General features: G+C 41.8%; 1 protein-coding gene across 3 annotated transcripts in view; it reads left to right on the forward strand.

Annotated features, from left to right (window-relative positions):
* Window positions 1–528: 528 nt before the first annotated feature.
* Window positions 529–26,517, forward strand: part of TMEM45A (transmembrane protein 45A) — an 89,986-nt gene continuing 63,997 nt past the window's right edge. For all 3 annotated transcript variants that reach the window (XM_060099815.1, XM_060099816.1, XM_060099814.1), the window contains exon 1: window positions 529–859. The gene's annotated coding sequence lies outside the window, so the exon portion shown is untranslated. The remainder of the gene's footprint in view (window positions 860–26,517) is intronic.

The following is a 26,517-nucleotide window of genomic DNA, read 5'->3' on the forward strand; positions in this document are numbered from 1 at the left end:
CAAAAAAAGAATACTGTCCCCGTGAAACAGGCTCTTGAATTTCATTATTCTCTCCCTGGATAAAGAGGGGAGACTTAAGTTCTGAGACATGGCCTGAAGGCCCTTTGGGGGCGTGGGCATCCCTGAGCCCCAGTCCCTTTAACTCGGAAATGCTGGGGATTTAAGCCAAGGCGGGGCGCGCATTAATTTCATCCCATTAACAGATTGAAATCATCCTGTTTAAACAAACCAGCCTAACTGCCGGAAAGGATCGGTATAACAGGGGGCAGGACAGGGGCAAGCCCTGGATGCGGAGGACATCTCTCCGGCCGGGCCCCTCCCACGCCCGCAGCTGCCGCCGAGTGCCACATCAGCGCCCGGGCTGCACTTCCAGGTTCCTCTTGAGGATGGAGCGAGCTGGCCCGGCGGGCGGGGGGCGGGCCCGAGGACCGAGGGAGTGGCGGGCCGGCCGGCCAATAGGCGGCAAGCGAGGAGCCCCGGAGACCAATGAGCTGGAGCTTCTGCTAGCCGTGGCCGCCGAGGCTCGTGTCCCGCCGGGGAACCAGATGAGGCACATCTGGACAGCTGCGCTGAGGAACTGTGCGGCCCCTTCGCGGGCCCGACGTCAGCTGAGCACGTCTCCCACGTCCTCTCCTTTCAGCCACTTATTTATTCACTTTTCCAAAGAAGCAACCAGGAATCCAAGTTTAAAACTTTTTTCGCCCTAATGCGAGACGGGGCCAGATCCCATCCAACACACAGTTTAACTTTCATGGGGCTCTGGGATCAAAAGGACAGAAACAGCAACAGCAAAAGCCCAGCCGCTGTCTGATTTAAAACTGGCAAAGTGGGAAAAATAGCGTTGAGTAAGACCGAGTTGGTAAGTTTTGGGTACGTGCTGGATATCTTTTTTCTCCCGCTGTGATCTCTACCCTGCGTCTTTTTGCTGTTCTCACTAAGCCTTCTCCTCATCAGGGAGAGAAAAATATCGCTTGCTGCCACAAACTGCACAGAACCTCGTTTCCTTTTCTTCTGCTTTGCTAACATTTTAATGTAATTTAATTAAATTTAATTTTGGGGTCATCTGTATGCTATTTAAAAATTTCCTGGGAACAGAAATTTAACTGTTATCCTGTAAAAAGCCTCTCCTAACTTCAAAGTTGAATCTATTGATACATTTATGTTTCTATTTTCTTTCTGTGAGAACAGAGTATACATTTGTAAAGCTGGAATTTTTATCCATCCCCCCTCCCTGTTTTTTTAAAAGTATTTATTTATTTATTTGGTTGCGCTGGGTCTTCGTTTCGGGAGGCTGGCTCCTTAGTTGCGACATGCAAACTCTTAGTTGCAGCATGCGAACTCTTAGTTATGGCATGCATGTGGGATCTAGTTCCCTGAGCAGGGATCAAACCTGGGCCCCCTGCATTGGGAGCATGGGGTCTTAACCACTGCACTACCACGGAAGTCTCCCCCTGTTTCATCAGAAGATTGAAAAGTTATCTGGCTTATTCAGAATTAACAAAACTTTTGCTTCCTTTAATGGGATATTTAATATTAAATTATTTAAATCCTGAATTATATAGGTAATTACTGTTTCACTTACATGTGAATGTAGCTCAGTGTCTTTTCTATATTCTTCTGTCCTTAGTGGTAGGCCCAAATTCCTTGATGGTTGTTAAAAAAACACACTAAACGTGATAGACCACTGTGTGCATCAATAAGCTTATAATTATATTATTACCCCCATAATTCTATCAAAGTAATATTCAGAGTGCTGTTAGATGTTTGTGCTTGCACATAATTCTGGTATATATTTCAGGACTTTAAAATGGAAATGATGGCAAATACTGAGCTAGGTGAATGGCCAGAGGCCCATTCCATCCCAAACATCTATAATTGTCTCTGTTTAAACAATGTTTTAGATTTGAGACTTTATCATATGTTATTTACTCTTGTGGCAGTTGTGGCCAGAACTGATCTTTAATTTTTGACTTAGAAAGCAGTAGGTGCCATAATTTCAAGTTGCACAGTGTGTTTTTGATTCAGAAAGGCATTGCACATTGTGAGTGGAAGAGTTGAAGTGGTTTTCAGGGATGTAGGGTTAGAAGGAACAGTGTTGCAGAGAATCAATATAAAGAGCCAGCTGGCCTGGTTCAATTCAAAACCCTGCCTTTTGACCTTGGGCAGGTTACTCAGCCCATCATACCTCAGTTCCCTCCTTTGTACGTGGCGATAATAGCACCTATCTCATGGGATCGTCTTGAAAACTAGGTGAGTTAACACACGTTAAACCCTTGGTTCTGGCACAGAGTTAGTCTTTGCTGTTGTGCACGCTCTTCATTGCTGTCCTTTTCGGCTTCCCCTGCTGCACTTGTTTCCCAGCCACCATTTTGACTTCTACACTAGCAACTAGTGTTTACTGAGTGCAGACCCCTGGTTAATGGGGCATTGTATATGGCTGTAAAGGAGAGAGAGTCTGGAGAGGGGAGTGAGGTAGAATTTATCAAGTGCCTTAGAAAGACCTAGAGTGTTCTGGGAAAGAGGACTTCTTCTCGTAGGATGGTTTCAGGGAAGGGTTGGCATTTCTGGAAAAGGATTTTGCCAAATGGCTTTGGTTGAGGGGAAAGGGATCATAGAACAGAAGGTGGCAGGCACTCCAGGAGGAAGGGAAAGCGTGGGCAAAAAAGCACTGAGGCTGGAAAGTGTGAATTTCTCCTGGGGGGATGTTGGTTTATGATGTGGGATAATCTGTGAGAGCTTAGTAGGTGGAAAGGTTGGAAAAGTGGGAGAGGTAGGAGAGGGCGGCATGGAGAGCCTCTCTGTGGGGAAGGAGAGGCTTGGGAGGTAGGATTGGTAGGGGGTCACAAGCTGAACTTGCAGCAGTTACATAGTTGGAGGTGTTTCTGGAATGACCCACCTCTCAGTTTCTCCCCCTTGCCCAGCATACCCCTCCTGATCTGCTCCACTGCTTCAGTGACCCCCACCTTGGGGCCTTGCAGGACTGACCAGTGAGTCTCAGCTCCATTTTTGGACTCACTCTGTGGTGGCTGTCTTGGAGCTCTGCTGAAGTGGTCTGGCATCCTGGACTATTACCCAGGCACCATTTCAGAAACAGGTCATGCCCTAAAGTCTTTGACATAGATGTGATTGTTGCACCTGCACCCCTCCCTAACCCCTACACACTCACAGTGTGTGCCAAAAAGCCCTTTTTCATGCTGCTCAGAGAATCGAGCATTCACATGCTAATACTTATAACTTTAGGATGCACAAGTATTAAAGTAGATGAGACGTGATATGCACCTAAGTGACAAGTCAGTATGGAGAGCTCTGCTTTCTCTTCCTCGAGAGCACTGTGCTGTGTCAGAGAGAACCTGAGTCTGGTCCTGATGCTGCCGTGGACCACCTGTGTGTCCTTGGGCAAGACATTGAGCCATTATGGCCCTCTCTGTGCCATCATCTGTAAAATGATCTCTAAGATCCCTCTTCCATTGGATGATCTTTTATTTCTTTTCCCTGGGACAGTCTGTTGCTTCTAGAAGGCTATTTGATCCATCTATGAGTAATGGATTTTCTGAACACCTAATATATGACAGACATTGTTCTGAGTGCTTTAACTGCCTTAACTCATGTAAGCCTCTCAGTAATCCTGTGAGGGTTGGTACCTATTAGTTGAGGTGACAGAGGCACGGGCAGATTAAGAAACTTGCCCAAGGTCACACTGTACAAATGACAGATGCAGACCCAGACGGTGTAACTCCAGAGCCCAAGCCTTCACCACTAGTCTATGCTGCCTTGGGTGTAATACAGCAGGGCTGCTCTTCTTTTTGTGGTGGTGGTAGTCAAGAAGTCCATGGAAGGAAGATCACTGGAGGGGGAGGGACCATTTGGAGGAGTGGGGTTGGTAAAAATTCCCTGCAGGGACCAGAATACCAACATGAGTCTTGTCTATGGGATGTGTTGCACATGCAGACAGGAGATGTGTTCCTTGTTTATTAGATGGAGCTCATTACAGATAATCATTCTGTCTTTTCATCTCGATTGAACAGAACCACCATAGACCCTGGACTTATGGTAGACATTCAGTAATGTCAGTTGAATGACTGTATCCTTTGAAAAACTGGAACAGAGTGTATAAGTGTCAAAAGTAATGGTTTCCCCTTTATTTACCTGCCTTCTTTCCATTTTACTACTTTCTCCAGAGGTAACCTTTGCTAATAGTTTGGTCTGTATCCTTCCAGTCCTTCTCCAAGAATCTACTCACAGGTGTAGATCTAAATGTTAATATAATTTAAAAATATAAATGGAACCACAGTAGTTTTATTTATAAAAAATAGAGAAACTATGAAATTTCCCAAGGCTTGTGGAAGAATGGGGCAGATGCCAGGTACACTTCTATTCCTATTTCTTGGGCAGCCTGTTTTTTTGTCTTATTTCTGGAGATGCTGTGGTTTTGGGATAAGAATGTCTCATGTTGAAGGTTAACGTAGGACTATTTTAGGTGTCTTATTATTAGTCATACCCAGTCTGGATTCGATATTTTGGGGGGAATTCAGTCTTAAAAATTTTAATGTTTAATCAACTTTAAAATATTACTTGAAAAACAGTTTAATTTGCCTTCTATCTCATTACCTTAATGTAGTCACTCTTTTCAGTATAGCACACTGACTGAGCACATGGATTTTGGAGTCAGATGGAGGGTTTCAACCCTAGATCTGCTTCTTACTAGTGTGCCTTGAGCAAGTCACTTTCTGTAGGAGGCTTTATTATTTATAAAATGGGAATATCAAAGGCATTAAATGAGAAAATCAATATAAGGCATTTAGCATGGTGTCTGCATCATAGTAAAGCCTATACATGTAAGCAATTCATTTTTTTTACTGTGGTAAAATAAACATAACATAAAATTTGGCATTATAACCATTTCTAAGTGTATAGTTCAGTGACATCAAGTACATTCACATTATGGTGCAACCAGAACTTTAAAAAAATTAATTAATTTATTAATTAGTTTGGCTGCCTTGGGTCTTCGTTGCTGCGCCGGGGGCTTTCTCTAGCTGCGGTGAACGGGGGCTACTTCGTTGCGGTGTGCGGGCTTCTCATTGTGGTGGCTTTTCTTGTTGTGGAGCATGGGCTCTAGATGCATGGGTTCAGTAGTTGTGGCATGCGGGCTCTAGAGCGCAGACTCAGTAGTTGTGGTACACTGGCTTAGTTGCTCCACAGCATGTGGGGTCTTCCCGGACCAGGGCTCGAACCCATATCCCCTGCATTGGCAGGCGGATTCTTAACCACTGTGCCACCAGGGAAGTCCCTCCAGAACTTTTTCATCAAACTGAAACTCTGTATTCATTAAACAATAACCTCTGTTACCTTCCTCTCTGCTCACCCCAGCCTCTGGGAACAACCATTCTGTGTTCTGTGTTTATGAATTTGACTACTCTAGTTACCTCTTATAAGTGGAATTATACAGTATTTGTCCTTTTATGACTGGCTTGTTGTTTCACTTAGCATAATGTCTTCAAGGTTCATCCATATTGTAGTAAGTGTCATAATTTCACTGCTTTTTAAGGCTGAATAATTTTCTATTGTATGTATATACCACATTTTGTTTATCCCAAACAAAATGTTGATGGGCATTTGGGTTATTTCCGTCTGTGAAGTTAATGTTTTGTGTCAATTTGTCTAGGCCACAGTATCCAGATATTTGGTCAAACATTATTCTAGATATTTTTGTAAAGGTATTTTTAGATGAAATTACCATTTAGATTAGTAGACTTCGAGTAAAGCAGATTAGCTTCCATAATGTAGGTGGGTCTCATCCAGTCATTTGAAGGCCTTCATAGAACAAGACTGATCTCCCTTGAAGAAGGAATTCTGCCAGTAGACTGCCTTAGGACTTGAACTGCAGCATCAACTCTTCCCTGGGTTTCCAGTTTGTTAGCTTATCCTGAAGCTTTTGGATTTACCAGCCTCCACAGACATGTGAGCCAATTCCTGAAATAAATCTCTCTCTCTTTCTTCATATATATTTACCTATATATCTATATCCTATTGGTTATATTTCTCTGGAGAACCCTGACTAATATGACATCTTTTGCCTGTTGTGATTAATGCTGCTATGAACATTGGTGTAGAAATATCTATTGGGGTTCCTGCTTTCAATTATTTTGGGTATAAACCCAGAAGTGGAATTACTTCTGGATCATAAAGTAATTCAATTTTTTATTTTTTGAGGACCTGCCATACTGTTTTCCACAGCAGCTGCACCATTTTATTTTATTTTTTAAAATAAATTTTATTTATTTATTTTTGGCTGCGTTGGGTCTTTGTTGTTGTGCGTGGGCTTTCTCTAGTTGCAGCTAGTGGGGGCTACTCTTTGTTGTGATGTGTGGGCTTCTCATTGTCATGGCTTCTCTTGTTGCGGAGCATGGGCTCTAGGTACGCGGGCTTCAGTAGTTGTGGCTCACAGGTTCTATAGCGCAGGCTCAGTAGTTGTGGTGCACTGCTTAGTTGCTCCGCGGCATGTGGGATCTTCCTGCACCAGGGCTCAAATCCGTGTCCCCTGCATTGGCAGGTGGATTCTTAACCACTGCGCCACCAGGGAAGCCCTGAACCATTTTGTATTCTTATCAGCAATGCACAAGGATTCCGATTTCTCTACATCTTTGCTAACACTTGTTGTTCTGGGTTTTTTTTTTTTTTTTTTTTTTTTTTGCGGTACGCGGGCCTCTCACTGTTGTGGCCTCTCCTGTTGCGGAGCATAGGCTCCGGACGCGCAGGCTCAGCGGCCATGGCTCACGGGCCCAGCTGCCCCTCGGCACGTGGGATCTTCCCGGACTGGGGCACGAACCCACGTCCCCTGCATCAGCAGGCGGACTCTCAACAGCTGCGCCACCAGGGAAGCCTGTTTTTGTTTTTTAATAACAGCCATCCTCATGGATATGAAGTGATATCTTATTGTGTCTTTGATTTGTGTTTCTGATTAGTGATGTTGAGCACCCTTTCATGTGCTTATTGACCATTTGTATATCTTCTTTGGAGAAATGTCTATTTAAGTTCTCTGCTCATTTTTAAGTCAGGTTTTGTTTTGTTATTGAGTTGTAGGTGTTCTTTATATATTCTTGATGTTATCTATTTATTGGGTATATGATTTGCAGATATTTTCTCCCATTCCCTGGGATGCCTTTTCACTCTGTTGGTATTGTCCTTTGATGTAATCCAATTAACATATTTTTTCTTTTGTTGCCTGTGCTTTTGGTGTCATATCCAAGAATCATTGCCAAATCAAGTGTCATGAAGATTTTCTTCTGTGTTTTCTTCTAAGAGATTTATAGTTTTAGTTCTGATGTTTGGGTCTTTGATACATTTTGAATTAATTTTTGTATATGATGGAGGTAAGGGTCCGACTTTATTGTTTTGTATGTGGATATTTAAGCAATTCACTTATTAATTATTATAATGTTCTTCTCTATATAAACACCATTAGAATACATATAGACATAGTATTAAAATATTGATTCATTCTTGACTTATTTTTAAAACTATATCTAAAGTGCTAATTTTTTCCTCATAGAATTACTCAAAATTTCTACTTCTTATAACTTTTACTCTCTCCAAGAAAGAAAGATTTTTCCTATGGTTACAGGGCATTGATTGCTGATAGCTTTCCTTCCTCTCTTTCCAACTTCCTCCCTTTCTTCCTTCCTCCCTCCCTCTCTCTCTCTCTCTTCCCTTCTTTCCCTCTCTCTCTTCCCTTCTTTCTCTCTCTCCCTTCCTTCCTTCCTTCCTTTCTTTCTTTCCTTCTTTCTTTCCTTCTTTCTTTTTTTGTTTGTTTCTTTCTTTTTTCCTAACCCTTCTAATTTTTTTTGGCTTTAGAATTAAAAAAGTAATCTATATGAGCTGAAAAAATTGAAACAGTGTATAGAGTCAAAAGTAATGTTTTCCCCTTTTCTTACCTGCTTTCTTCCCATCCCGCTACTGTCCCCGAGGTACCTTTGTTAGTAGTTTGGCCTGTATCCTTCTAGACCTTCTCCAAGAATCCACTCACAGGTATAGATCTAAACATAAATATAATTTTAGAATATAAATGAGACCATATTATATTCATTGTTCTGCTTTGTTTTGTTTTGTTTTTTTTTTAGCTCCACAAATACATAAGCATATACATGTATAATACACAAATCTCAACTGGTCAGCTGAGATGTATAGATTTTTGTGGCATATTTTGTCATGGAGAACAGTAGGTGAAGCTCAAATGGAAGAATGTTCTTTTTCTATAGAAGACCAAGCCACTTAAAGTAAGAGTGGCATTGGGCTAAGCTTCTCAAATCAGACTGTTTGCACTGTTCCTTGTGGCCTCATTCCCATGAAAACTCACTTCTTTAAGCTGAAAGGTGAACTCTTTCTCACCAAATTATGTAGAGCTCCCATTAACTTCACTTTTTTCAGAGCCAAAATTCCCTCATGGCTGTGTTATTTCCTGGTAGGAACTTAGGTGTTTAGGAGGCATTTGAGTTCCCTCCTAATGACCTGAAATCCTACTTAGTCTGTTTTCTGACTTGAGTCAACAACTAGGTGGCCAAATAGACCCAGTTTCTTGTGTAGAGACGCTGTGTTTTATCTCTGGCCCAGAGTCTACCACCAAATACATTTTCAGTAAAAAATACTATATTTCATTTGTCATAAATTTAATAGAAGAAAAAGAAACCAAAGTGAAATATAAGGGATTTTTGAACTTTGGGTAAGTATTTCTTCAGAAAAAGATATATTAGTTCCTAAAATATTCTTCTACAGACAAAACAATAGATTAAAATATCAAAATATTGGGATTAATAACTACTCTCATAAAATTCAAATGACATCCTTCATATCCAAGTAGCCCTATTTAAATTACTATCCTTATACTTTAAATTAAAAAAGTATAAAGTTCTGAATTTCACTTTGATATGTCTAGGTATGGATCTTAAAAAAAATTTCTTTTTAACATCCTGTTTTCTCTTGATGTGTCCTTTCCATTTGAAGACCCAAGTCTTTCTTTAGCTCAGAGAGTTTTTCTCCAATTATTTGATTCTTGCTTCCTGTCTCTGTAAGCCAGGAATAATTCAGACTAATGATTGTCAAAAACTCTTAAAGGAAGAGAGGAAAAGCCAAAATAGAGAGAGGTATGGTAGTAAGGAGCACATTTAGGACAGTTTTAGGGACACTGTATGTTTAATAAATAATGAAAATTTAATAACATTAAAAATGTTAGTGAAGAAGAAAAAATCATGAAAAATGCACCAAAATCATGTCACAGCTGAACCTTGGGGATAAAGGTCCGAGGAAGAGAGAGTAATAAGGGGGAGAGAGAAGGTTGTGTTGAGGAAGAATGGGGGAACTGGGGTTAGAGACCTAGATGCTCGTTACCTTTAAGCCAGCAGGAAGGAGAACTGAACCCCAGCTTCTCCATCTCTGGTGTTGCTTTTCCTCCTGCTCTGCCTTCGGTTTGTATGCACTAAGGGCATGAAGACAGACTGTGGAAGAGCATGGTGATCTTGTTTTTTTTCTTGCTGCTTGTGTGACTTTTTGGACAGGTTGTTTCCACTGTGGGGAGAAGAGTGATGAATCAATACCTCATCCTCCTGGGGCAAGTTGGGAACCTCTGTATGGACACTAACCCTCATTTTCCTCGTCAGAAAATCAGGCCTGTCTCTCCCTAATTCTAAGAGAGGAGTCATGAAGTACTGTATGTGATAGGGTTTTGTGAACTTTATTGTGCTCCACAGAGGATAGAGATTATGTAACCGTCATCATGTTTTAAAGCTCTTTCTTCCCAGAAAAATACACAAACAACTAATGCCTGAGTGACCATTTATGAGGTGTCAGCCTCTTCTCGGGGTTCTTCTCATTTTATCTTCATGGACACCTTATGGGGTAGAGGCTCTTATTATTCCCATTTTATAGATGAGGTAACTGAGGCCCAGAGAGGTTAAGTAACTCTTCCAAGATCACACAGTGATGAAATCAGGACTTAAACATAGGATAACCTCATTCCAGTGTCTGAACGCTTAACATTTATGCCATGTGTAATACACTCAGGAGTGAAGCAACTGCTGTTGATGGCAACTTTTCAGAGGGTTGGTGAGTAGTCGAGTCTAGTGCTGGTCAACAGAGGTAGAGGTCTTGCTGTGTGCACCAAATTCCTTGTCCTGATCTGCCAGATTCCTCTTACCATCCTTTGTAATCCTGGGAGGGTGAACACTTTGTATTCTCTGTGCCTGATATGCCCTAGATCCAGCATCCATCACCCCTGGCCTGAATTACTGCCACAGTGTATTAAACTATCTGTGGTAAAGGATCAGTTTGGTTTTGGTTTTATTTTTTTTTCCCTCGGTCCAGTGAAGCTTGACATTTTTGTAAAAATATAAAAAATCCTATTTGGATGTTGCAGCAATGTCATATTACTCTAAAATGTTTTAAAGTTTCTAAATGTTTACTGTCAGTTTCCGTGCTTATCTTGTTGCAGATGGTAAACAGTTTGCTTACTAGCATTGGTCCACAGACTATGGCTTCACTAGCATTGTCCTAGGGTTCTCCTTGCTTTCACTCTTGCCCCCTGTAAAGCAACCAGGATGTGCCACAAAGCAACAAGGATGATTCTTTAAAAATGCACATAAGGTCCCATCAGTCCCCTGCTTAAACCCTCCAATGGCTTCCCACTGCATTTAACATAAAGTCCAGATATTTACCATGGGCTGAAAGGTAATCTGGCTCTGCCTACATTCTCCCATCTCCATCTCCACCTTGCCCACCCTTCCCCCAATGCTAATGAAATGTAGTCAGACTTTGGATAAAAAAGTAGGTTCAGGTAGAGAACACATAATGATTTGAGATGTGAGATACACTTTGTTTTGTTCTTTCGTCTACAAGCTTAAGCTTGCACTGGTGCTTCCCTCACTTCCTCCAGGAGCGAGAACTTTGCCACTAGCTTCAAAATGAGTGAGATGGCCAATACCAAGTCCCAGAGAAGATTTGTGAGGAACTCTGCTCGAGTAATGTAACCTACTGCTCCTCTGATAGACTCAGCCTCATGATATCCATATTCTGCTCACACCTTATACAAGCATGTTAGGCTGTTTATTTCCTTCCTCAGAAAATGGGACTGATATGAGTCAGGATGGTACAGGGGTCATTCCAATGGCTCTTGAGATTGGAGAATAAAAGATTGATAGTGTGATTGTTGTTACTGTTGATGAAAATTCATTGGTGGGGAGCTGAGGGGAAGCACACATCCTGGCAAAACAGTTTCCTGGTTGGTTTGACTTTGGCCCTGAACACTTGCCGTCCAGAGGCCCTCTGTGTGGAGGCAGTCAGGATTCTCTCCCCATCTCACCATTGCTTCCCAATCTCCAAATGGAGCACTACTGTTGCAATGAATGAGTAGGAAGCAGCTCCAAAATTGATCACGGAGCCATGGAGAGTCATGGTTTATACAGAGCATGCTGAAAGCTATAAAAGCTGGTGTGAACATCATTTCAAGCTGAACTCCCAATATTCTCCTTGCCTTTTTAACCCATTGCCAATTCTAATGATTTCCCAACTTTCAGAAGAGGAATTTTATTGTCCTTTTTTTTTCCCCCCTGCGGCACGCCGGCCTCTCATCGCTGCGGCCTCCCCCCGCGCCCACGGAGCACAGGCTCCGGACGCGCAGGCGCAGCCGCCATGGCTCACGGGCCCAGCAGCTCAGCGGCATGTGGGATCTTCCCAGACCGGGGCACGAACTCGTGACCCCTGCATCGGCAGGCGGACTCCCAACCACTGCGCCACCAGGGAAGCCCCTATTGTCTTTTGTTAATGAATTGTCATGGTAATGAGAACAACTGTCAAATTTTAGCGGCAAGAAATTTATATTCAGTAGATCTGGGGATGTGAAGTAGGAATGTTCATTTTATCAAGCACCCCGGGGGAGTCTCAGGAAGGCGGCTCAAGGACCTTATTTTGAAAAACACCGGTTAAAGTATTGATAGTATCTTTTCTGTGTAATACTGGTATTGAGTGCTAAGTCGGCTGAATTTTAAAGAAGTTCTGTTTTTGCCCAAGATAGAGTAACAGGGCCAGATTTATTCTTTTGCCTGAAATAACCTGAAATAATATCAGATAAAATATATGAAACAATATAGTTTTTGAAGCGCTGGCCATCAGGCAGTGGGAAGGCAACGATCCCCAAGAAATCACAAACAAAAGAGGTGAGGGCTTGAGAATGAACCGATAGCTAGTGGGAAGCAGCCGCATAGCACAGGGAGATCAGCTCAGTGCTTTGTGACCACGTAGAGGGGTGGGATAAGGGAGGGTGGGAGGGAGGGAGACGCAAGAGGGAAGAGATATGGGGACATATGTATATGTATAGCTGATTCACTTTGTTATACAGCAGAAACTAACACACCATTGTAAAGCAATTATACTCCAATAAAGATGTTAAAAAAAAAAAAAAGGTGAGTGCTTGGACTGCTCCAGCTGGCTGCCAGATAGAGGGTCCAGGCTGAGCCACAGGTGGAACTCGTACTCCCTGAGTTGAGGAGGTGATGTTAAGAGCCCAGGGAAACCAAGATGGCTGGAGTTCTCAGGACAGAGCTCTAGAACCAAGAGAGCGGCACAGAGAGAGGGCACTGGAGATCTGCAGAAAGGCCCCTCAAGGATTCATCAGAGCAAGTGAGGCAACTACAGGAGGCTGGAGGGAAGGGGGAAGGGGTGCAAAGGTGGGGGAGGGGACAGGGAGGGGGTGGAGAGCAGTGCCTTGCACTCACAGAAGTCCGGGAATATTGCTTATTCCCTCCAACCAGACTGGAAAACTCATAGTTCACGAAGTATTGGGCAGAACATTCAGGAAGGTCTGGCCTCAGTAATGGGGAATAATTAACCCTACACTGAGCACTGCTCCAGACGTAACTAACAAATCATAAAAAAGCAATACCCGAGCTTCCCTGGTGGCACAGTGGTTGAGAGTCCGCCTGCCGATGCAAGGGACACGGGCTCGTGCCCCGGTCCGGTCCGGGAAGATCCCACATGCCGCCGAGCGGCTAGGCCCGTGAGCCATGGCCGCTGAGCCTGCGCGTCCGGAGCCTGTGCTCCGCAGTGGGAGAGGCCACAACAGTGAGAGGCCCGCGTACCGCAAAAAAAAAAAAAAAAAAAAAAAGTAAAGCAGTTGTGTTTAAAATGGAAATACACTGTCCTTGACTGTCCTAGAGGTGTATTTTCATACACATTTTTGTACCATTAAAAAGTCAAATAGTCAAGGCCTTCAGAGTAACATTTTGTACATAACAAGCTGGAGTCTTGCCAAACCGTGGTCTGTGTTGATATTTACCTTGGCTTCTGAGATAGCAGTTCCTCTTTGATGTCTATTATTGTTTTTTGAAATACTTTTCCTGTGTTTGATAACTGCAGCTTCCGCATTGGATTATGATAAGGTAAACTCAGCCAAGTGCATCATGTATCCATCCCAAGGGTTGGAGCTGGGAGTAGGGGACAATGAATGGAGGGTGAGGTGGGGCTAATTCTCTGAGGCCAATGGATGACTCGGGATCAAATGCCTTAGAGAGCAGTAAGGGCCAAACCAGGGAGGCCAAGATCTGCTGACAGGTCTAAGGGGTGGGTTAAGCCAGGGTCTAGAACCAGAAGCCTTTGAAATTCAACACGCGTGTACAGGGATTGAAGTCACCAACGTCGTGTTAGGACTGTGAACAAGGCTGAAGATTCAAACCTCTACTTCACCACCAGCAGTTTGAGGTTGGGTCAGAGAGGTTACTCTGGGGCCATGCATGAGCTTAATGCTCTGGGGGTCCATAACTGAGCTCCAAGCTTTGAGCCTGGGCTGTCTATTCTCCTCTGAGAATTAGATAGTTTTAAATTTGGTCACCAGGTGTGTTTCTCTGATTCATCACTGCCCTGAAGTTCAGCCTGACACCGTATCTTCTGGATATCTCTTAGATGCTTTGCTGCTTGAAGAAACAAGTTTTCTTCAGTTTGGCTGGTGCTAAGCACCTTGCAATCCTCTCCCATTCTGCCGGTGATGATATATGGCTTTTCTTCATACAACTTACAAATCTCTTGGATGCTGGAAAAGTATATGTTTCTTAAAATGTTGTATCTCAGATCAATTTGTAGGAAAGCTCCTACTTGAAGATGACAACAAGATACCATTACTGTCATTTGATGGAAATGTTACTTTCTTTGAAGGATTGGGACTAAATGGTCAGTCTTTGAAAAAATTGGAAGTCAGTGTGTCTTTTTTTTTTTTTAGATTTTTTTTGATGTGGACCATTTTTAAAGTCTTTATTGAATTTGTTACCATATTGCTTCTGTTTTTTGTTTGGGTTTTTTGGCCGCAAGGCATGTGGGACCTTAGCTCCCCGACCAAGGATTGACCCCACACCCCCTGCATTGGAAGGTGAAATCCCAACCACTGGACCGCCAGGGAAGTCCCAAGTCAGTTTGTCTTTTAAAGCAGGGGTCTTAAAGTCATGTTTTCACCTAGAAAAGAGGCTTTTGATCAGAGGTCTTCAAAAACTTTACTTTTATTCCTAATGTCGACTGTACTATGGATTGGGTTACTGCAGCTGGGGTGCAGGGATGCATACTGGTCAATATTCTCATGGCCACTATGATGGTTCTTGTGGCAGAAACGATTCACTTGCAGTATTCAATAATGATAATAATAACAGCAGCAGCAGTGCTAGATGGTAGATGGAATAAGTTTATCACTTTCATTTCCTTCAAATCAGCATTGATTGGAGGAGTTACTGTTCCTCTCTGGTGTTTTCCAGTGAGAGAGATAGGTATGAAAGACATTAAGAGAGCATGGGTGATGGGACTGCCCTGCTGGTCCAGTGGTAAAGAATCTGCCTTACAATGCAGGGGATGTGGGTTCGAACTCTGGTTAGGGAACTAAGATTCCACATGCCGCGGGGCAGCTAAGCCTGTGCCCCACAACTGCTGAGCCCGCGTACTGCAGACCACAGAGCCCACGAGCTCTGGAACCCGAATGCCACAACTACAGAGCCCACCCGCCCTGGAGCCTGTGCACCACAGCTAGAGAAGACAAAACCCACTACTACAACTAGAGAGAAGCCCAGGCGCCACAACGAAAGATCCTGCATGCCTCAGTGAAGATCCCACGTGCCGCAACGAAGACCTGACGCAGCCCCCCCAAAAAATAAAGTAAATAAATCTTAAAAAAAAAAAGAGAGTATGGTTGAGGCTTTCTGCCTTTACCTGATGAGCTTAGCACCACATTCTGTATTCCTGCACATATCTGGGACCTTCAGCCCACCAAGAAGATGCAATCAAGGACAAAGATTATGGTTTCTGGAGATAAATGCACAGAAAAGCTAGATATAATGTAACGATTGTTAATTGTGGTAGGCGGTGCTGGTTTTGTTTTGGCATTATTTTTAATTATTTCTGCTTGTGTGCTAATGAGTAAGAGAGGGTGGAATGAGTGGATGAAAAAACTGAGCCCTGAAAAGCAGTTACATTCTGATTGGTTCTCAGATGGAAGTTTATTTTTCCATGAGAAGAGAATCAGCTTGACAATGGGAAACCCTTGAAGGGGGCAGGAGCCTTTGACTTTGCCTCAGTCTCAGTCCTGCTTCCATCTCCCCACTTTTGTCTCTGCCCTCTACTCTCATTCCTCTTCCCCCCAAACCCACGATGGCCCTTCTGTTGGCAAGTTTCTCCTGAACCTCATTTTCCTAGAAATTGCACAGGATTCAGAAGAGGCTATGGTGAGATATTTTCCCTCCCCTTTTCTGTGGATCTTATTTTTTGGGTTGGAAATCTAATTTACATGCCACTCGAGATGAAGCCTCTGGACTTTCCTTTTGGTGCAGTATCAGTCACTGATGGTGCTGAATCATGAAGCACATGGCCAGACTTGGGGATGGAGTATTGTTAATGAGGGAACTTAGGCCTGAAAAAGTAAAATTTCATGAAAAGCTGCAGGAGTATCATCTCTCCTTCATTGTTTGGCACATCATCACTTTACTTTTCCATGTTTTAGTTAACAAATGATATTGAGAAATATCTTCTCCTTCACTATCTCCAAACCAAAGTCCATCCTTTTGTCTTTTTCCTGTGGGTATGATTTGAGAAGCAATCCATCAGGGAGAATTCTGAGTCTATGTTGAATAAAAAAGCAAGAATAAAGGTGAATGATTATTTTTTCCTGGTGTTCTAAGTTACTGGAGAAATGATAAGCAAGTTAGCTTACATCACTGAGCATCTTACTCTTATAGAAAGGACCATTAGACTAGTGATTGGAGAAAGCAGTGGCATCCTTGGCAGAAAGACTGGTTTAAATGAGCTTCTCCACTGGCCTTCCCTTGGGCTCACTTCCGCCTCTAGTCCATCTCATCATTAACCACATTTCTAAAATTAATTTATTAGAGGGACCATTTGGTTCACAGGACGAGTGGATTTTGACTGGGGTAGTGGTGGTGGTAGATGGAAAGGGGAGGACCTAATGATTATTCCACTGAGAGCCTGAAAAACATGAAGAGGGAAGGCCAGTTAAGAAGCAGAAAGAGAAAAAAGAAGCAACTGAGCCAATCTTCTAAAAACCTTTGTTGGAAATCTGCTTGAAGACTAATTTACTGTCCTTAGTCATATGGTTGAGTCATATTTTTTGTAACTAGTTCTTATAAAATCCAACCATTTCCAAGCTGATGACCAAAGAATTCTCTTCCAACTTGTTAGGGTAGATAGATCTCTTCTTTAACCAAAATTACAGAAAATCTTCTGCCACCAAGCACTCAGATTTCTTACTGGGTCCACCACTGCAAGATCAATTTTTCCAGATCAATCCAGTTGGTTAGGTTAATTGGGGCCCAGTCAATCTTAAATAAGTATATACCAATTACAGGGGCAGGAAGCTTTTTTTTTTTAATTGAAGTAAAGTTGATTTACAATGTTGTGTTAGTTTCTGGTGTACAGCAAAGTGATTCAGTTATATATATATATATATATATATATATATATATATATATATATATATATATATATATATATATATATATACACACACCTATACAGGTATATCTCTATCTCTATATCTATATACCTATACAGTAGGACCTTGCTGTTTATCTATTTTATAAATAGTAGTTTGTAGTTTGTATCTGCTAATCCCCAATTCCTAATTTATCCCTCCTCTCCCTTTCCCCTTTGGTAACCATGTTTGTTTTCTATGTCTGTGAGTCTGTTTCTGTTTTGTAAATAAGTTTGTTTTTGTCATATTTTAGATTCCACATATAAGGAATATCATATGGTACTTATCTTTCTTTTTCTGACATTACATTTTTATTTTTTACATCTTTATTGGAGTATAATTGCTTTACAATGGTGTGTTAGTTTCTGCTTTATAACAAAGTTAATCAGTTATACATATACATATGTTCCCATATCTCTTCCCTCTTGCGTCTACCTCCCTCCCACCCTCCCTATCCCACCCCTCTAGGTGGTCACAAAGCACCGAGCTGATCTCCCTGTGCCATGTGGCTGCTTCCCACTAGCTATCTATTTTACGTTTGGTAGTGTATATATGTCCATGCCACTCTCTCACTTCGTCACAGCTTACCCTTCCCCCTCCCCATATCCTCAAGTCCATTCTCTAGTAGGTCTGTGTCTTTATTCCTGTCTTAGCCCTAGGTTCTTCATGACATTTTTTTTCTTAAATTCCATATATATGTGTTAGCATATATTTGTATTTGTCTTTCTCTTCTGACATACTTCACTCTGTATGACAGACTCTAGGTCCATCCACCTCATTACAAATAGCTCAATTTCGTTTCTTTTTATGGCTGAGTAATATTCCATTGTATATATGGGCCACATCTTCTTTATCCATTCATCCGATGATGGACATTAGGTTGTTTCCATCTCCTGGCTATTGTAAATAGAGCTGCAATGAACATTTTGGTACATGACTCTTTTTGAATTATGGTTTTCTCAAGGTATATGCCCAGTAGTGGGATTGCTGGGACATATAGTAGTTCTATTTGTAGTTTTTTAAGGAACCTCCATACTGTTCTCCATAGTGGCTGTACCAATTCACATTCCCACCAGCAGTGCAATAGTGTTCCCTTTTCTCCACACCCTCTCCAGCATTTATTGTTTCTAGATTTTTTGATGATGGCCATTCTGACTGGTGTGAGATGATATGTCATTGTAGTTTTGATTTGAATTTCTCTAATGATTAATGATGTTGAGCATTCTTTCATGTGTTTGATTTCAGCCTGTATATCTTCTTTGGAGAAATGTCTATTTAGGTCTTCTGCCCATTTTTGGATTGGGTTGTTTGTTTTTTTGTTATTGAGCTGCATGAGCTGCTTGTAAATTTTGGAGATTAATCCTTTGTCAGTTGCTTCATTTGCAAATATTTTCTCCCATTCTGAGGGTTGTCTTTTGGTCTTGTTTATGGTTTCCTTTGCTGTGCAAAAGCTTTGAAGTTTCATTAGGTCCCATTTGTTTATTTTTGTTTTTATTTCCACTTCTCTAGGAGGTGGGTCCAAAAGGATCTTGCTGTGATTTATGTTATAGAGTGTCCTGCCTATGTTTTCCTCTAACAGTTTGATAGTGTCTGGCCTTACATTTAGGTCTTTAATCCATTTTGAGCTTATTTTTGTGTATGGTGTTAGGGAGTGATCTAATCTCATACTTTTACATGTACCTGTTCAGTTTTCCCAGCACCACTTATTGAAGAGGCTGTCCTTTCTCCACTGTACATCCTGCCTCCCTTAACAAAGATAAGGTGACCATATGTACGTGGGTTTATCTCTGGGCTTTCTATCCTGTTCCATTGATCTATATTTCTGTTTTTGTGCCAGTACCATACTGTCTTGATTACTGTAGCTTTGTAGTATAGTCTGAAGTCAGGGAGCCTGATTCCTCCAGCTCCGTTTTTCTTTCTCAAGGTTGCTTTGGCTATTTGGGGTCTTTTGTGTTTCCATACAAATTGTGAAATTTTTTGTTCTAGTTCTGTGAAAAATGCCAGTGGTAGTTTGATAGGGAATGCATTGAATCTGTAGATTGCTTTGGGTAGTAGAGTCATTTTCACAATGTTGATTCTTCCAATCCAAGAATATGGTATATCTCTCCATCTAATTGTATCATCTTTAATTTCTTTCATCAGTGTCTTATAACTTTCTGCATACTGGTCTTTTGTCTCATCAGGTAGGTTTATTCCTGAATATTTTATTCTTCTTGTTGAAATGGTAAATGGGAGTGTTTTCTTGATTTCACTTTCAGATTTTTCATCATTAGTGTATAGGAATGCCAGAGATTTCTGTGCATTAACTTTGTATCCTGCTACTTTACCAAATTCATTGATTAGCTCTAGTAGTTTTCTGGTAGCATCTTTAGGATTCTCTATGTATATTATCATGTCATCTGCAAACATTGACAGCTTTACTTCTTCTTTTCCGATTTGGATTCCTTTTATTTCCTTTTCTTCTCTGATTGCTGTGGCTAAAACTTCCAAAACTATGTTGAATAAGAGTGGTGAGAGTGGGCAACCTTGTCTTGTTCCTGATCTTAGTGGAAATGGTTTCAGTTTTTCACCATTGAGGACGATGTTGGCTGTGGGTTTGTCATATATGGCCTTTATTATGTTGAGGAAAGTTCCCTCTATGCCTACTTTCTGGAGGGTTTTTATCATAAGTGGGTGTTGAATTTTGTTGAAAGTTTTCTCTGCATCTATTGAGATGATCATATGGTTTTTATTGTTCAATTTGTTAATATGGTGTATCACATTGATTGATTTGCATATATTGAAGAATCCTTGCATTCCTGGAATAAACCCCACTTGATCATGGTGTATGGTCCTTTTAATGTGCTGTTGGATTCTGTTTGCTAGTATTTTGTTGAGGATTTTTGCATTTATGTTCATCAGTGATATTGGACTGTAGTTTTCTTTCTTTGTGACATCCTTGTCTGGTTTTGTTATCAAGGTGATGGTGGCCTTGTAGAATGGGAGTTTGGGAGTGTAGTTTGGGAGTGTTCCTACCTCTGCTATATTTTGGAAGAGTTTGAGAAGGATAGGTGTTAGCTCTTCTCTAAATGTTTGGTAGAATTCGCCTGTGAAGCCATCTGGTCCTGGGCTTTTGTTTGTTAGAAGATTTTTAATCACAGTTTCAATTTCAGTGCTTGTGATTGGTCTGTTCGTATTTTCTATGTCTTCCTGATTCAGTCTTGGCAGGTTGTGCATTTCTAAGAATTTGTCCATTTCTTCCAGGTTGTCCATTTTATTGGCATAGAAATGCTTGTGGTAATCTCTCATGATCTTTTGTATTTCTGCAGTGTCAGTTGTTACTTCTCCTTTTTCATTTCTAATTCTATTGATTTGAGTCTTCTCCCTTTTTTTCTTGATGAGCCTGGCTAATGGTTTATCAATTTTGTTTATCTTCTCAAAGAACCAGCTTTTAGTTTTATTGATGTTTGCTATCATTTCCTTTATTTCTTTTTCATTTATTTCTGATCTGATCTTTATGATTTCTTTCCTTCTGCTAACTGGGGTTTTTTTTTGTTCTTCTTTCTCTAATTGCTTTAGGTGCAAGGTTAGGTTGTTTATTCGAGATGTTTCCTGTTTCTGAAGGTAGGATTGTATTGCTATAAACTTCCCTCTTAGAACTGCTTTTGCTGCATCCCATAGGTTTTGTGTCGTCGTGTCTCCATTGTCATCTGTTTCTAGGTATTTTTTAATTTCCTCTTTGATTTCTTCAGTGATCACTTTGTTATTAAGTAGTGTATTGTTTAGCCTCCATGTTTTTGTTTTTTTTACAGATCCTTTCCTGTAATTGATATCTAGTCTCATAACATTGTGGTCGGAAAAGATACTTGATACAATTTCAATTTTCTTAAATTTACCAAGGCTTGTTTTGTGATGCAAGATATGATCTATCCTGGAGAATGTTCTATGAGCACTTGAGAAAAATGTGTATTCTGTTGTTTTTGGATGGAATGTCCTGTAAATACCAATTAAGTCCATCTTTTTTAATGTATCATTTAAAGCTTGTGTTTCCTTATTATTTTTTTTTTTTTTTTTTCTTTTTGCGGTATGCGGGCCTCTCACTGTTGTGGCCTCTCCCGTTGCGGAGCACAGGCTCCGGATGCGCAGGCCCAGCGGCCATGGCTCACGGGCCCAGCCGCTCCGCGGCATATGGGATCCTCCCAGACCGGGGCACGAACCCGTATCCCCTGCATCGGCAGGCGGACTCTTAACCACTGCGCCACCAGGGAGGCCCGTGTTTCCTTATTTATTTTCATTTTGGATGACCTGTCCATTGGTGAAAGTGGGGTGTTAAAGTCCCCTACTATGAATGTGTTACTGTCGATTTCCCCTGTTATGGCTGTTAGTATTTGCCTTATGTATTGAGGTGCTCCTATGTTGGGTGCATATATATTTACAATTGTTATATCTTCTTTTTGGATTGATCCCTTGATCATTATGTAGTGTCCTTCTTTGTCTCTTCTAATAGTCTTTATTTTAAAGTCTATTTTGTCTGATATGAGAAGTGCTACTCCAGCTTTCTTTTGATTTCCATTTGCATGGAATATCTTTTTCCATCCCCTCACTTTCAGTTTGTATGTGTGTCTAGGTCTGAAGTGGGTCTCTTGTAGACAGCATATATATGGGTCTTGTTTTTGTATCCATTCAGCCAGTCTGTGTGTTTTGGTGGGAGCATTTAATCCAGTTACATTTAAGGTAATTAGCGATATGTGTGTTCCTATTCCCATTTTCTTAATTGTTTTGGGTTTGTTATTATAGGTGTTTTCCTTCTCTTGTGTTTCTTTTTTTTTTTTTTTCGGTATGTGGGCTTCTCACTGTTGTGGCCTCTCCCGTTGCGGAGCACAGGCTCTGGACGCGCAGGCTCAACGGCCATGGCTCACGGGCCCAGCCGCTCCGCGGCATGTGGGATCTTCCCAGACCGGGGCACGAACCCATGTCCCCTGCATCGGCAGGCGGACTCTCAACCACTGCGCCACCAGGGAAGCCCTCTCTTGTGTTTCTTGCCTAGAGAAGATCCTTTAGCATTTGTTGTAAAGCTGGTTTGGTGGTGCTGAACTCTCTCAGCTTTTGCTTGTCTGTAAAGGTTTTAATTTCTCCATCGAATCTGAATGAGATCCATGCTGGGTAGAGTAATCTTGGTTGTAGGTTTTTCTCCTTCATCACTTTAAAGATGTCCTGCCAGTCCCTTCTGGCTTGCAGAGTTTCTGCTGGAAGATCAGCTGTTAACCTTATGGGGATTCCCTTTTGTGTTATTTGTTGTTTTTCCCTTGCTGCTTTTAATATGTTTTTTTAAAATATGTTTTATTTGTATTTAATTTTTGACAGTTTGATTAATATGTGTCTTGGCGTGTTTCTCCTTGGATTTATCCTGTATGGGACTCTCGGTGCTTCCTGGAGTTGATTAACTATTTCCTTTCCCATATGAGGGAAGTTTTCAACTATAATCTCTTGAAATATTTTCTCAGCCCGTTTCTTTTTCTCTTCTTCTTCTGGAACCCCTATAATTCAAATGTTGGTGCGTTTAATGTTGTCCCAGAAGTCTCTGAGACTGTCCTCAGTTCTTTTCATTCTTTTTTCTTTATTCTTCTCTGCAGTAGTTATTTCCACTATTTTATCTTCCAGGTCACTTATCCGGTCTTCTGCCTCAGTTATTCTGCTATTGATCCCTTCTAGAATATTTTTAATATCATTTATTGTGTTGTTCATCGTTGTTTGTTTCATTTTTAGTTCTAGGTCCTTGTTAATTGTTTCTTGCATTTTGTCTATTCTATTTCCAAGATTTTGGATCTTTACTATCATTAGTCTGAATTCTTTTTCAGGTAGACTGCCTATTTCCTCTTCATTTGTTAGGTCTGGTGGGTTTTTATCTTGCTCCTTTATCTGCTGTGTGTTTTTCTCTCTTCTCACTTTGCTTATCTTACTGTGTTTGGGGTCTCCTTTTTGCAGGTTGCAGGTTCGTAGTTCCCTTTGTTTTTGGTGTCTGTCCCTAGTGGCTAAAGTTGGTTCAGTGGGTTGTGTAGGTTTCCTGGTGGAGGGGACTAGTGCCTGTGTTCTGGTGGATGAGGCTGGATCGTGTCTTTCTGGTGGGCAGGTCCACATCTGGTGGTGTGTTTTGGGGTGTGTGTGGACTTAATATGATTTTAGGCAGCCTCTCTGCTAATGGGTGGGGTTTTGTTCCTGTCTAGCTAGTTGTTTGGCATAGGGTGTCCAGCACTGTAGCTTGCTGGTCGTTGAGTGAAGCTGGGTGTTGGTGTTGAGATGGAGATCTCTGGGAGATTTTCGCCGTTTGATATTATGTGGAGCTGGGAGGTCTCTTGTGGACCAGTGTCCTGAAGTTGGCTCTCCCACCTCAGAGGCACAGCACTGACCGCTGGCTGCAGCACCAACAGCCTTTCATCTACACGGCTCAGAATAAAAGGGAGAACAAGCAGAAAGAAAGAAAGAAAGAAAGAGGATAAAAGAAAATAAAATAAAGTAAGGTAAAATAAAATAATTAAAATAAAAGAATAATTATGAAGAAAAAAATTGTTTTAAAAAGTAAACAAACAAACAAACAAACAAACAAAAAACGGTCAGATAGAACCCTAGGACAAATGGTGAAAGCAAAGCTATACAGACAATATCTCACACAGAAGCATACACATACACACTCACAGAAAGAGGAAAAGGGGAAAAAAGAAGAAATCTTGCTCTCAAAGTCCACGTCCTCAATTTGGGATGATTCGTTGTCTATTCAGGTATTCCACAGATGCAGGGTACATCAAGTTGATTGTGGAGATTTAATCCGCTGCTCCTGAGGCTGCTGGGAGAGAATTCCCTTTCTCTTCTTTGTTCGCACAGTTCCCGGGTTTCAGCTTTGGATTTGGCCCCGCCTCTGCATGTAGGTCGCCTGAGGGCGTCTGTTCTTTGCTCAGACATGACGGGGTTAAAGGAGCAGCTGACTCTGGGGCTCTGGCTCACTCAGGCCGGGGGGGGGGGGGGAGGGAGGGGCACGGAGGCGGGGCGTGCCTGCGGCGGCAGAGGCCGGCGTGATGTTGCACCATCCCGAGGTGCGCCGTGCGTTCTCTTGGGGAGTTGTCCCTGGATCCCAGGACCTTGGCAGTGGCGGACTGTACAGGCTCGCGGGAGGGGAGATGTGGAGCGTGACCTGTGCTCGCACACAGGCTTCTTGGTGGCGGCAGCAGCAGCCTTAGCGTCTCATGCCCGTCTCTGAGGTCCGCACTGTTAGCCGTGGCTAGCGCCCATCTCTGGAGCTCCCTTAAGCAGCGCTCTTAATCCCCTCTCCTTGCACACCAGGAAACAAAGAACGAAGAAAAAGTCTCTTGCCTCTTCGGCAGGTCCAGACTTTTTCCCGGACTCCCTCCCTGCTAGCCGTGGCGCACTAACCCCTTCAGGCTGTGTTCACGCCGCCAGTCCTCTCCCTGCGCTCCCTCCGCTCCCAGCCCCCGCCCCCTCTGGTGGGTGAGCAGACAAGCCTTTCAAGCTGGTGAGTGCTTGGTCCACACCGATCCTCTGTGCGGGAATCTCTCTGCTTTGCCCTCTGCACCCCTGTTGCTGCGCTCTCCTCCGCGACTCCGAAGCTTCCCCCTCCACCACCTGCAGTCTCTGCCCGTGAAGCGGCTTCCTAGTGTGTGGAAACCTTTTCTCCTTCATGGCTCCCTCCCACTGGTGCAAGTCCCGTCCCTATCCTTTTGTCTCTGTTTTTTCTTTTTTCTTTTATCCTACCCAGGTACGTGGGGGAGTTTCTTGCCTTTTGGGAGGTTTGAGGTCTTCTGCCAGCGTTCAGTAGGTGTTCTGTAGGAGTTGTTCCACGTGTAGATGTATTTCTGGTGTATCTGTGGGGAGGAAGGTGATCTCCACGTGTTAATTCTTCCGTCATCTTCCCCCTTCTGACATTTCTTTTAGTATGATAATTTCTAGGTCCACCCATGTTGCAGCACATGGCATTATTTCATTCATTTTTATGGCTGAATAGTATTCCATTGTGCATATATACTACATCTTCTTTATCCATTCATCTGTTGATGGACATTTAGACTGCTTCTGTGACTTAGCTATTGTAAATAGTGCTGCTGTGAACATTGGAGTACATGTATCCTGTTGAACTATAGGTTTATCCAGATATATGCTCAGGATGGGATTGCAGGATCATGTGGTAACTCTGTTTTTAGTTTTTTATGGAAGCTTCATACCATTCTTCATAGTGGCCACACCAATTTACATTCCCATCAACAATGTAGGAGGCTTCCCTTTTCTTCATATCCTCTCCAGCATTAGTCATTTGTAGACTTTTTAATGATGGCCATTCTGACCAGTATGAGGTGGTACTTCATTGTAATTTTGATTTGCATTTCTCTAATAATTAGTGATGTTGAGCATCTTTTCATGTGCCTATTGGAGAATGTCTTCTTTGGAGAAATGTCTATTTAGGTCTTCTACCCATTTTTGGATTGGGTTGTTTGTCTTTTTCATATTGAGCTGCATGAACTGTTTATATATTTTGGAGATTAATCCTTTGTCCGTTGATTCATTTGCAAATATTTTCTCCCCCTCTGAAGGTTGTCTTTTCATATTGTTCGTATTTTCCTTTGCTGTGCAAAACCTTTTAAGTTACATTAGATCCAATTTGTTTATTTTTATTTTTATTTCCATTACTCTAGGAGGTGGATCAAAAAAGATCTTGCTGTGATTTATGTCAAAGAGTGTTCTTCCTGTGTTTTCCTCTAAGAGTTTTATAGTGTCCAGTCTTAACATTTAGGTCTCTAATCCATTTTGAGTTTATTTTTGTGTGTGGTGTTAGGAAGTGTTCTAATTTCATTCCTCTACATGTAGCTGTCCAGTTTTCCCAGCACAACTTATTGAAGAGACTGTCTTTTCTCCATTGTATATCTTTGCCTCCTTTGTCATAGATTAGTTGACCATAGGTGTGTGGGTTTATGTCTGGGCTTTCTATCCTGTTCCATTGATCTATATTTCTGTTTTTGTGTCTTGATTGTCTTGATTACTGTAGCTTTGTAGTATAGTCTGAATTCAGGGAGTCTGATTCCTCCAGCTCCGTTTTTTCCCCTCAAGACTGCTTTGGCTATTCGGGATCTTTTGTGTCTCCATACAAATTTTAAGAGTTTTTGTTCTACTTCTGTAAAAAATGCCATTGGTAATTTGATAGGCATTGCATTGAATCTGTAGATTTCTTTGGGTAGTATAGTCATTTTCACAATATTGATTCTTCCAATCCAAGAACGTGGTATATCTCTCCATCTATTTGTATCATCTTTAATTTCTTTCATCAGTATCTTATAGTTTTCTGCATACATGTCTTTTGTCCTCCTAGTATTTTATTCTTTTTGTTGCATTGGTAAATGGGAGTGTTTCCTTAATTTCTCTTTCAGATTTTTCATCATTAGTGTATAGTAATGCAAGAGAGTTCTGTGCATTAATTTTGTATCCTGCTACTTTACCAAAATCATTGATTAGCTTTTGTAGTTTTCTGGTGGCATCTT

The sequence above is a fragment of the Mesoplodon densirostris genome, chromosome 5 (genome assembly GCF_025265405.1).
Source record: "Mesoplodon densirostris isolate mMesDen1 chromosome 5, mMesDen1 primary haplotype, whole genome shotgun sequence".
In the NCBI taxonomy this organism is placed as follows: domain Eukaryota; kingdom Metazoa; phylum Chordata; class Mammalia; order Artiodactyla; family Ziphiidae; genus Mesoplodon; species Mesoplodon densirostris.